Source organism: Hordeum vulgare, chromosome 4H (genome assembly GCF_904849725.1).
Source record: "Hordeum vulgare subsp. vulgare chromosome 4H, MorexV3_pseudomolecules_assembly, whole genome shotgun sequence".
NCBI classification, from domain to species: domain Eukaryota; kingdom Viridiplantae; phylum Streptophyta; class Magnoliopsida; order Poales; family Poaceae; genus Hordeum; species Hordeum vulgare.
The window spans coordinates 499870092-499882394 of NC_058521.1; positions in this window are offsets into that span (position 1 = coordinate 499870092).

Sequence of the window (12303 nt, forward strand, 5' to 3'; positions counted from 1 at the left end):
TGCATTGTGTGACAATGATTAGCTCCTTGCTATGCAAGAAGAGTTAAACAGTTTTACATGCAACGAAGTATGGTCATTGGTAGAACGACCAACTGAGGAACACAATGTCATTGGAACTAAATGGATTTTCAAGAACAAGGAAGATGAAAATGGGACTGTCCTACGCAACAAGGCAAGGTTAGTAGCACAGGGTTACTCCCAAGTTGAAGGTTTGGACTTTGGTGAGACTTTCGCCCATGTTGCTCGTCTTGAATCCATTCGCATTCTATTGGCCTATGCTGCTTTCAATGGTTTTACTTTGCATCAAATGGATGTCAAAAGTGCTTTTCTTAACGGTCCTCTACAAGAAGAGGTATATGTATCACAACCACCTGGGTTTGTTGACCCCCACCACAAAGACCATGTGTACAAACTTCACAAGGCTCTGTATGGCCTCAAACAAGCACCCCGTGCTTGGTACGATCATCTTAAGAAGTTCTTACTCGATGATGGCTTTGTGGTAGGGGTGATCGATCCCACTCTTTTTACTAAGAGGGAAAATGGTGATTTCATCTTATGCCAAATCTGTGTAGATGACATCATTTTTGGCTCTCCTAACATCCATTTATGCAAGAAGTTTGCAGACTCCATGACCAAGACCTTTGAGATGTCACTCAACACGGACTTGAAGTTCTTTCTTGGGTTTCAAATACAAAAATTTCAAGAAGGAATTTTCTTGTCTCAAACTAAGTACCTCAAGGACATTCTTGAAAATTTTGATACGACAAATGCTAAACCAATGAAGACACCCATGGCCACAGATGTCATTCTAAATGAAGACACCAACGGTATTCCTTTTGACCCATCTACTTAACGCTCTATGATTGGTTCGTTACTTTATCTTTGTGCATCTAGACCGGACATCATGTTAAGTGTAGGCATATGTGCTAGATTTCAAGCTTCCCCTAGGGAAAGCCATCATACGGCGGTTAAGCATATTCTTAGATACCTTGTTCACACCCCAAAGTTAGGCCTATGGCACCCTAAGGATGCAAAGTTCAATCTTATTGGGTATTTCGATGCAGATTGGGCCGGTGACAAAGTGAGACGGAGATCCACTTCCGGTGCATGTCAGTTTCTTGGACGCTCCTTGGTAAGTTGGTCCTCGAAAAAGCAGAATTGTGTTTCTCTCTCCACGGCCGAGGCCGAATATATTGCAGCCGCAAGCTGTGCAACCCAACTGCTATGGATGAGGCAAACCCTAAAGGACTATGGTATCACGTATCGACACATGCCTCTTCTCTGTGATAATGAAAGTGCCATAAAGATCTCCGAGAACCCCATTGATCACCCTCGCACAAAACATATTGATATTAGGTATCACTCCTTGAGAGACCATGTGCAAAAGGGTGACATTGATATTGCCCATGTGGGTACCGACATGCAGCTCGCTGACATTTTCACCAAGCCACTTAGCGTAGCAAGATTCTGTCAACTTAGGCGTGAACTTGGTATCTTGGAGCTTGATAACATAACTTGAAATCCTGTACACATGCACACACTCACATTATGTTCTTGTCTTGATGTCGTCATGCATTTAGGGGGAGTCACTAGGACTTACGGACTAATTTTGTGTTTTAATCCTACAAATATGCATAAATCAACTACTGTCCACAAGTAGTATATATAATTCTTGTCGGCAACTGTGTTCGTGTCCTTTGTGATAAACCATGTCAAATCATCTCATCATCCAAATCCCAGAATCTGCCTCTGCCTACTCCTCTCTCGGTCGTCCGATGTGTCTCGGACGTCCGGCGGCTAAACCCACTTCGGACGTCCGGCCCATGTCGGTCGTCCGACGGCTAAATACACTACGGATGTCCGACGCATGTCGGACGTCCGACACATCGGGAGCCCTATAAGTAGAAGGGTGCGGGATGGGCCTTGCCCTAGCCCCCACGTGCCTCCTTTTCTCCCAGTTGCCACCATAGCCGCTGCCGCCAGCTCCAGGGGAGCTCGCCCGCGCCGCCACCTCCGGGATCTGACTGATCTCCTCCGCGGGATCCGTCTTCCCTTCCTCTCCTCTCTCGATCTGCAGGTATCCCCTTGGTCCCACTCGCGTTTGGTTCCCCTTTCTCCCAAGTTCATGTGTTCGTTCATGTGGTTTGACCATGACCGTTTTCCATTGGGTTTCCAACCGTGTAGGCCTTGTTCATCATGCCCAAGATTAAGCACACTGCCCGGAAGAACACTGTTGGCTCATCCGCTCGTGCCCCTACTGGCACGGGGTCGGATGACTCCGAAGGGCAACGTCGTCCCTTCAAACGGACCGCCCGGCGTCCTTCTCCTCAACAGCTCCCCTCGTCGTCTGATGGCTCTGACTTCGAGGATGAGCTTGCAGTTGAGGACCGTGCTGAACAGCCCGCCGTTCGGAAGTCTATGCTGAAGCCTGGGACTCGCAGGGCCTCCTATATACCACCACCTCCTCCTGATCAGCCCGAAGGTGAAGCTCGTCACATATCTCTTGAACCTCCTCCTACTTTAGGTCATGAAGTCAAGGACTTCACCACGGTTCCTAAGTCTTCCTACTTCACTTTCCGCCGCGATGTTGACCAATTTTCTGTTGTACGTGACTCTATGGACTCACGTTTCCGCACAAACGTCCAAGCGGAAATCTTTACTACTGTCATTGTTCCTATGGGTCTCTCTGTCCATCACTTTATCGATGTTGATCATATTCGCACGCAGCCGGCAAAATACTCGGGTGCCCTTGAGCTCATTGAGTCATCGGGGCTTGCTGCCCCTTTGCTTTTCGGTGCGATTTTAACAGTGCTACTATTCACCAATTTTATGCCACCTGTTTCTTTGGCCCAAACAACACAGTGGATGACCTCTGACGTTCAGTTCACAGCCTCTTATGATGAGTTTGTTGCCTCACTCGGTTTCCCCGACTCTGGCTTCAAAATCCATAAGAATGATCCTAACCATGCACATAAGCCAATTGAGGCGTGTGAGTTTCTCCTCAAACCACTCCGTGAACTTGATGCAGACGAACGGATGAAGGATCTTAACCAAGTATCCATCTGGCGCTCTCCCTACTTTATCATCTTTGAGTGTCTTATCCGCACCATCTATCCCAAGATGGGTGATAGGGGATCCTGCAGTGGCTACTGTATTGACATCATGTCGCATTTGCACGAGAAACCCAAGCGCAAAATTAATGTGCCTCACTTTCTATGGCATGAGATTCGGCTCGCTAGTTTTCAATACAAGCGAGCCTTCCCTCATGCCCCCTTCATCAAGGCTTTTATTAACCATGTTGTTGAATTCACTGTTGCTGCCACTCACTCGCATCACAAGTGGGTCATTCCCGCTCACATGGTGGATAACTATGCTCCCAAGAAAACCCCACCATCCACCTCCACTCGCCGCACTGCTGCCCGGAGAGCAACCCCTTCATCCAACTCAGCTCCTCTCGGTCGCTTTGCCAAATTCATTGGCAAGGCACATTCTGCTATGATGAAGGCCTTCTCTTTCCAGTGCGGTCAGATTCATGATGTGGTTTCTCGCCTCGTCTCCTCCAAGAATGCCCTCAAGGCTCGTCTGAGAGACTCGGGCGCTCTTGATGTGAGTGACGATGATGCCCTTCCTGCTGCTCCTCCTTCTGACTTTGGCTTCCCATTTGGTCCTGAGTGGGCTGATTTTCTTGACGAGGCTGGTGGTAGTGGTTTCCCTGACGATGAGGATGATGATGATGATGCTGATGATCTCCGAGCATGGTTGATGCTGTTGGTGCCTCCCTTTTTGGTACTTGGTGCCAAAGGGGGAGTAATGTATCCTAGTTTTAGTCTTTGGAGATTTAGTCTCAATTTGCATGTTTGTGTAATGTAATGGATAAACGACTGTGATGCACTATGTATGGCTACCTATGGATGTCGTGATTGCTATGGATTGCTATGATATCATCATATGCTATTATGTTTTGCTCCACTACTTCATATGATGATCTATTATCTTTACATGATGATCCATTATCTTTACTAAGTCACATGATATTTTCGATACACACATTAAAGGGGAGCTCCGATATTTTACCATGCACATACTAAGGGGGAGCTCCGTACTAAACCTCTCCAAAGCTATAATGTATGTTAAATCTTTTGAGACCTATGTATATGTTGTCATCAACTACCAAAAAGGGGGAGATTGAAAGTGCAGTCATGCCCTTAATCGAGTTTTGGTGTTAATGACAACACATACATAGGAAACTAATCCTATTTGTTGAGTGTATCTCAGGATGGCAAGTACTTTTAGTAGATTGAGAATTATGTGCCAAGGTGGTCTGAAAAGATCGGGACTTATATGTCAAGAAGGCTCGGGATTGAGAAAAGATGATGTAGACTATCCTTTAAATTTACTATTCTTGAGTATAGGGATCCCGCACTATTAAGAGGGGATCACAGGTTTTGCGATGAATTTGCTCATACTACATCTCTACTTTTCTGCTCATACCACATCTTCACTCTGCTCTTATCTCAAAACAGAACTAATGCCTCGGACATCCGGCCTCCTCCGGACGTCCGAGGGCCGGACGTCCGACCTCCTTCGGAAATCCGGAACCTTGCACCACAGAAACTTGAGCCATATAACTCGGATTTACGGCTTCCTCCGAACGTTCGAGGGCCGGACGTCCGACCAACTTCGGAAATCCGGAACTCTGCACCAGAGAAACTTGAGCCATATAACTCGGACTTCCGGCTCCCTCCGGACGTCCGAGGGCCGGACGTGCGACCTCCTTCGAAAATCCAAAATCTCGCACGAGAGAAGTTTGAGTCGAATAACTTGGACTTCCGGCTTCCTCCGGAAGTCTGGTCCCTGTTTAACTACACAGTGATTCTAGATATATATACATCTCTCGGACGACCGACCCCTGTGAGACGTCCGACACCTTGTGGGCGTCTGGACATCCGAGAAACTGCCGGATGTCCGACCACTGCCAGACTTAAGTGCCCCCAACGGCTGTTTTACTCTCCCCACTATATATACCCCCCTCCCACTTCGTGAGAGGGCGTCCAACACAGCTAGAACACTTACAAGAACACCTTTTTCCTCACTCACTCTTGTCTACACCCAATCTTAGATCCCAAGAGCATTTGTGAGTCCCTTTGAGTGTTGTTCCAATCAAAAGATAGATCGTCTCCTTCTCCTCCTCTCCACCAAAGTGATTTGTGATTTGAGCAAGTTTTGAGAATTCCCCGTGATCTTGTTACTCTTGGAGGTTGGAGACTCCTAGGCAGTAGGAGTCTTCGGAGAGGAATCAAACCATTGTGATTACCCCCCGGAAAGTTTGTGAAGGTTTGGAAGCCACCTCAAGGCTTACCACTAGTGGTTGAGAAACGCCTTCGTGGAGTTATCTCAAAGGGAGAATAGGGTGAGCCTTCGTGGCGTTGGTGTGCCTTCGTGGTAACATCCGCCCCTCTAACAGTGATGTAGCTTCCCTCCAAGGAAGTGAACATCGGGATACATCCTCGTCTCTCTTGGAGTTTCGGTTATCCCTAACCCTAACTCTCTACTTGTGTTAATCCTTATTACGTACTTGCATTTGATTATTGTTTACCGATTGCCTTACTTCACTCTAAATAGCTTACTCCTTGTCATTGCAATTATTAGGCTCACGCTCAAATTCCGCACCTTTGCCTAAAATTGCTAAGTAATTATTAAAATTTGGAACTGTACCTATTGACCCCCCTCTAGGTCCATCTCGATCCTTTTCAATTGGTATCAGAGCCTCATGCTCTATTCTTGTGGCTTAACCGCCCTAGAGCGAGATGGACGGGATTCCCACTACTGTAGCTCCAGTGGAGAGGGACGGGACTTGCACGGAAGTCAAGTCCTTCACCTCTGAGGACCTGGAACGGGCCCTTGCCAAGCGAAAAGAGGAGCATGATGCTTCTCTTGAGGCCTTGGTCCAACTAAGACTGGCATCATTAACCACGGGGACAGCCACGTCCCCGAGGGCCTCAGGGCCAAATGTGCACGGTTCTTCATTTGGCCAACAACCTCCGGAGAGGAACCGAACCAGTGTTCCATGGCTTTATGCTAGATCTCAAGTTGAGAAACCTAAGTACAATCCTGGAGGAAAACCTCCCTTGCTTGATGACAATTCCAATTTTGCTTTGTGGAGAGTTGGTATGCAGGATCATCTTAGGTACGCCAATGATGAGATGTTGGACATCCTCGAGCAAGGGTACAATCCTGTAGATCCAAGGTGCCTCACTCCCAGGGAAACTTATGACAAGCATCTCAACGACACTTCGATCATGTGCATAAGAAAAGGAATGAATGACAAGCAATGGAGACCTTATATTCACATCACAAGTGCCAAGGAACTGTGGGATAGCATTATAAGGACCAAGACCGGTACCTCCACTCTTCGGCTTGCTCAATATGAAATTGCCAAGGGGCAATTACAGAATTTCTATATGGAAAAGGGTGAATCTCCCAAGCAACTGCTAGAATGGCTCATGACTCTCGCCGCAGACATTAAGTCCTGTGACTCTAACAAGACGCAAGAAGGTTTCAATCTGACCAAGAGATTTCTCTTGGACAAGTTACTTCATGCTCTTGCTCCGTACCACCATCAAATGGTATGGGACATGAGGCAGCACCACGGGTTCAAAGAAATGACTCCAGATGACATCATATCCACTTTCCAATTATTTGAAGAGTCAAAGGCAAATGCAACAAAGCACCTTGCCATGCATGGCACTTCAACATCAAAGATCAATCTTGCTTTGAAAGCCAAGCATGAATGTGATGAAGAAGAAAGTGAAGAAGAAGAGGGTGATGATGACTGCGAAGATGGTGGTGATGTTGACTCTGATGAAAGCCCATCTTATGAGGACATTGCTCTCTTTGTAAAGAAGTTCAATGCAGGAAAGTTCAAGGGAAGATTCCCAAAGAAGAAAGTAAGGAAATGCTATAACTATGAGGAAACCAACCACTTCTCCAATGAATGCCCTTATGAGAAGAGAGAAGATAAACCAAGGTTTCCGAAGACCTTTGTAAAGAAGAAGTTGCCAAACCCTATGAACTCCAAGCTCAAGAGAATAGATGGAAGAGCAATGGTTGCACAAGAAGAATCAGATCCAGAAGACGTTGGTGGGGTTGCCGGAGTAGCTCAGGATACACAAAACACCTTGAGGCTAGTCAACAAAAGTGGTGATGTTGATCACTACAACTATATGAAAGACTACAAGGGCAACGCCCACAAGTGTTTGATGGCAAATACTGCCATAGGAGATGAGGAAGACCAAAGCTCCCATGATAAGGTTAAGGTAACTCCACGGTTAAACTCCTTCAGTCTAGTTTCTACCTCACCTGATGAGTATCTTGATGCGGAAGATCACTATGAGGATAATGACTTAGATCATCCCATGTTTGCCAAAATAAACAAATTTATGTGCTCTCTTAAAGGAAAGAAGCTCACTATGTTTCGCATACTTATGGAAATGGTGAGTAAGCACACCAATACCATCAAGGAACTCGAAACCCTCGTCACTGAGGAGAAGGAAAGAAATGAAATCCTTGAGCAGAAAGTCCTATATGAGGAAGCACAAAATGATGAATTATGCTCAAAAGTTGGTGAAAACCTTGATAAACATGCTAACGATCTTGCCTCCTTGAAAAAGGTTGAATCTGTGTGCAAAGATTTATTAAATGATAAAAACCGACTAGTGAACTCTCATGCTTCTCTTTGTAAGGACTGTGAGCGCCTATCCTTATCTCTCAAAGACAAGGAAAAGAAACTCACTGTTCTTACAAAGAGCTTTGAGGCACTCAAGGTTACTTATCTTGACACTCTAGCTAAGGCTTACTCCTCACCTATTATTAATGTTGATACCTGCACTACTAACTCTAGTAGTGAACTGTCATCTATCCTTGAAGAAAACTGTTCGCTAAAGGCACAGCTAGATAGAGGTCTCTTGACATGTGCACAAGGACAAAAGACTCTCAATGAGATCTTAAGTCAACACAATGGAGCCTTTGCCAAGGAAGGGTTTGGCTTCAATCCAAGCACCTCCAAGAAAAGTGCATCTCCTCTCAAGTGTACCACTCCACTTAAAGAAATATTTGTACGAAAGGGACACAAGGAGAAAGGTAAGGTTGTGAGTGGGTCGGCCACTAGGGGTTTGCCCACTCTCAACAAGACAACTGAATTCATGCCTCCATCCTATGTACTTTGAAAATCAAAGGAAGGAGAGGTTTATGCTAAATTCGTTGGTCCCCGTAATGCATTCCGGTTTTATGCTATTTGGGTCCCTAAGACTCTTGTAACTAATGTGAGAGGCCCCATGACGAAATGGGCACCTCAAACCAAGTCTTAATTCGTTACAGGCTATTTTCTCTAGAGGAGTCAAATGGGTGATCGACAGTGGATGCACCAATCATATGACCGGAGATAGTAACTTTCTCTATGACTTCATGCAAGCCATTCGACCATACATGAGCATTGTATTTGGTGGAGGGTCGAAAGGGAAGGTAATTGGGTTGGGCAAGGTGGCAATCAAAAGTCATGCTTGTCCAATCTCTTCAATATCATTTACTTTCAGTTCACCAATTGGCTTCCGTTGGTTATGACACACTATTAGGACTAACGGATGTGAAAGTCTTTAAGAGAGACACTCTCGAAGTGGCCTTTGTTGGAGAGTTGGATGGCAACCTTTACACGGTTGATTTCTCGAAAGAGAGCACCTTCCATACAACTTGTCTAATGGCCAAGGCTGACATGGGATGGCTGTGGCATCGCCGGCTCGCCCATGTCGACATGAGAAATCTTCAAAATCTCTTAAACGGCAATCACATCCTTGGACTAACAAATGTATCTTTTAAGAAAGATCTCGTGTGCAGTGGATGCATAGCTGGGAAGCAACATCAATAAAAACATCCACCCAAGAACATTGTATCCACTTCAAGGCCGTTAGAGCTCCTTCATGTGGATCTGTTTGGGCCTCCTTCATGGGAAAGTCTTGGTGGGAAAAAGTATGGGCTAGTCATTGTTGATGCTTACTCAAGATACACATGGGTATTATTTCTCAAGTCCAAGGACGAGACAAAGATCACCTCCATTGATTTTGCCAAACAAGTCTAGAGGAAGTTTGACAAGGACATCAAGGCAATAAGAAGTGATAATGGCTCTGAGTTCAAGAATTACACCCTAGAAGAATTTCTTAGTGATGATGGAATTGAACATCAGTACTCCGCACATTACACCCCTCAGCAAAATGGTGTAGCAGAGAGGAAGAACCGGACACTTGTGGAAATGGCAAGGTCCATGTTAGACGAACACAAGTCGCCACATAGTTTTCGGGGTGAGGCTATCAACACAGCATGTCATGCATCAAACCGGCTCTTGCTTCGATCAATATTGGAGAAGACTCCATATGAGCTCCTAACCGGGAACAAGCCCAATGTTAAGTACTTTTGTGTATTTGGATGCAAGTGTTTCATCCTGAACAAACGGGAACGGTTAGGAAAATTTCAATCCAAAACAACTGAAGGGATTTTTGTTGGCTATGGATCAAACTCTCACGCTTACAGAGTCTACAACAAATCCACTGGATGTGTTATAGAAACCTGTGAAGTGACGTTTGATGAATTTAACCACTCCCATGGGGAGCAAGTTAATCTAAGTGATGCAGGTGAAGAAGATTCCTCGCAAGATATCTTGAACATGGGTGTAGGTGCACTTATTCCCGTGGAACAAAGACCCCATGATGATGATGAAGATGATGAGAGTATTTCTCATCCTCAAGACAGTTCACTGCCCGTACCCCCGCAAGATACTAGCACACATATCATGCCAATTGTTGAGGATCAAGTGGGAGAACATGTCTCTCACCCTGATCACACTCAAGAACAAGTTGATCTTCCAGAGCTAGATCAAAGTATGGATATGCTTGATGATGAACCTCAACAGGTGCAACGCGAAGAGGAATATCTTCAACCGCACGTTAATGATCCATATGTTGAGGACGTTGATGATGGAAACGAAGTCGAACCTCCTGAAACCCTGACCTCCATCATGCCACGTGTGGCCGGTCGTGTTGATATTGATCAAATCCTCACCAGCGTGTCGGAAGGTAGAGTGACTCGTAAACAATTAACAAACTTTTGTGCTCACTTTTCGTTTGTCTCTAGTACTGTGCCACACAGGGTTCAGGATGCATTGTGTGACAATGATTAGCTCCTTGCTATGCAAGAAGAGTTAAACAGTTTTACATGCAACGAAGTATGGTCATTGGTAGAACGACCAACTGAGGAACACAATGTCATTGGAACTAAATGGATTTTCAAGAACAAGGAAGATGAAAATGGGACTGTCCTACGCAACAAGGCAAGGTTAGTAGCACAGGGTTACTCCCAAGTTGAAGGTTTGGACTTTGGTGAGACTTTCGCCCATGTTGCTCGTCTTGAATCCATTCGCATTCTATTGGCCTATGCTGCTTTCAATGGTTTTACTTTGCATCAAATGGATGTCAAAAGTGCTTTTCTTAACGGTCCTCTACAAGAAGAGGTATATGTATCACAACCACCTGGGTTTGTTGACCCCCACCACAAAGACCATGTGTACAAACTTCACAAGGCTCTGTATGGCCTCAAACAAGCACCCCGTGCTTGGTACGATCATCTTAAGAAGTTCTTACTCGATGATGGCTTTGTGGTAGGGGTGATCGATCCCACTCTTTTTACTAAGAGGGAAAATGGTGATTTCATCTTATGCCAAATCTGTGTAGATGACATCATTTTTGGCTCTCCTAACATCCATTTATGCAAGAAGTTTGCAGACTCCATGACCAAGACCTTTGAGATGTCACTCAACATGGACTTGAAGTTCTTTCTTGGGTTTCAAATACAAAAATTTCAAGAAGGAATTTTCTTGTCTCAAACTAAGTACCTCAAGGACATTCTTGAAAATTTTGATACGACAAATGCTAAACCAATGAAGACACCCATGGCCACAGATGTCATTCTAAATGAAGACACCAACGGTATTCCTTTTGACCCATCTACTTAACGCTCTATGATTGGTTCGTTACTTTATCTTTGTGCATCTAGACCGGACATCATGTTAAGTGTAGGCATATGTGCTAGATTTCAAGCTTCCCCTAGGGAAAGCCATCATACGGCGGTTAAGCATATTCTTAGATACCTTGTTCACACCCCAAAGTTAGGCCTATGGCACCCTAAGGATGCAAAGTTCAATCTTATTGGGTATTTCGATGCAGATTGGGCCGGTGACAAAGTGAGACGGAGATCCACTTCCGGTGCATGTCAGTTTCTTGGACGCTCCTTGGTAAGTTGGTCCTCGAAAAAGCAGAATTGTGTTTCTCTCTCCACGGCCGAGGCCGAATATATTGCAGCCGCAAGCTGTGCAACCCAACTGCTATGGATGAGGCAAACCCTAAAGGACTATGGTATCACGTATCGACACATGCCTCTTCTCTGTGATAATGAAAGTGCCATAAAGATCTCCGAGAACCCCATTGATCACCCTCGCACAAAACATATTGATATTAGGTATCACTCCTTGAGAGACCATGTGCAAAAGGGTGACATTGATATTGCCCATGTGGGTACCGACATGCAGCTCGCTGACATTTTCACCAAGCCACTTAGCGTAGCAAGATTCTGTCAACTTAGGCGTGAACTTGGTATCTTGGAGCTTGATAACATAACTTGAAATCCTGTACACATGCACACACTCACATTATGTTCTTGTCTTGATGTCGTCATGCATTTAGGGGGAGTCACTAGGACTTACGGACTAATTTTGTGTTTTAATCCTACAAATATGCATAAATCAACTACTGTCCACAAGTAGTATATATAATTCTTGTCGGCAACTGTGTTCGTGTCCTTTGTGATAAACCATGTCAAATCATCTCATCATCCAAATCCCAGAATCTGCCTCTGCCTACTCCTCTCTCGGTCGTCCGATGTGTCTCGGACGTCCGGCGGCTAAACCCACTTCGGACGTCCGGCCCATGTCGGTCGTCCGACGGCTAAATACACTACGGATGTCCGACACATGTCGGACGTCCGACACATCGGGAGCCCTATAAGTAGAAGGGTGCGGGATGGGCCTTGCCCTAGCCCCCACGTGCCTCCTTTTCTCCCAGTTGCCACCATAGCCGCTGCCGCCAGCTCCAGGGGAGCTCGCCCGCGCCGCCACCTCCGGGATCTGACTGATCTCCTCCGCGGGATCCGTCTTCCCTTCCTCTCCTCTCTCGATCTGCAGGTATCCCCTTGGTCCCACTCGCG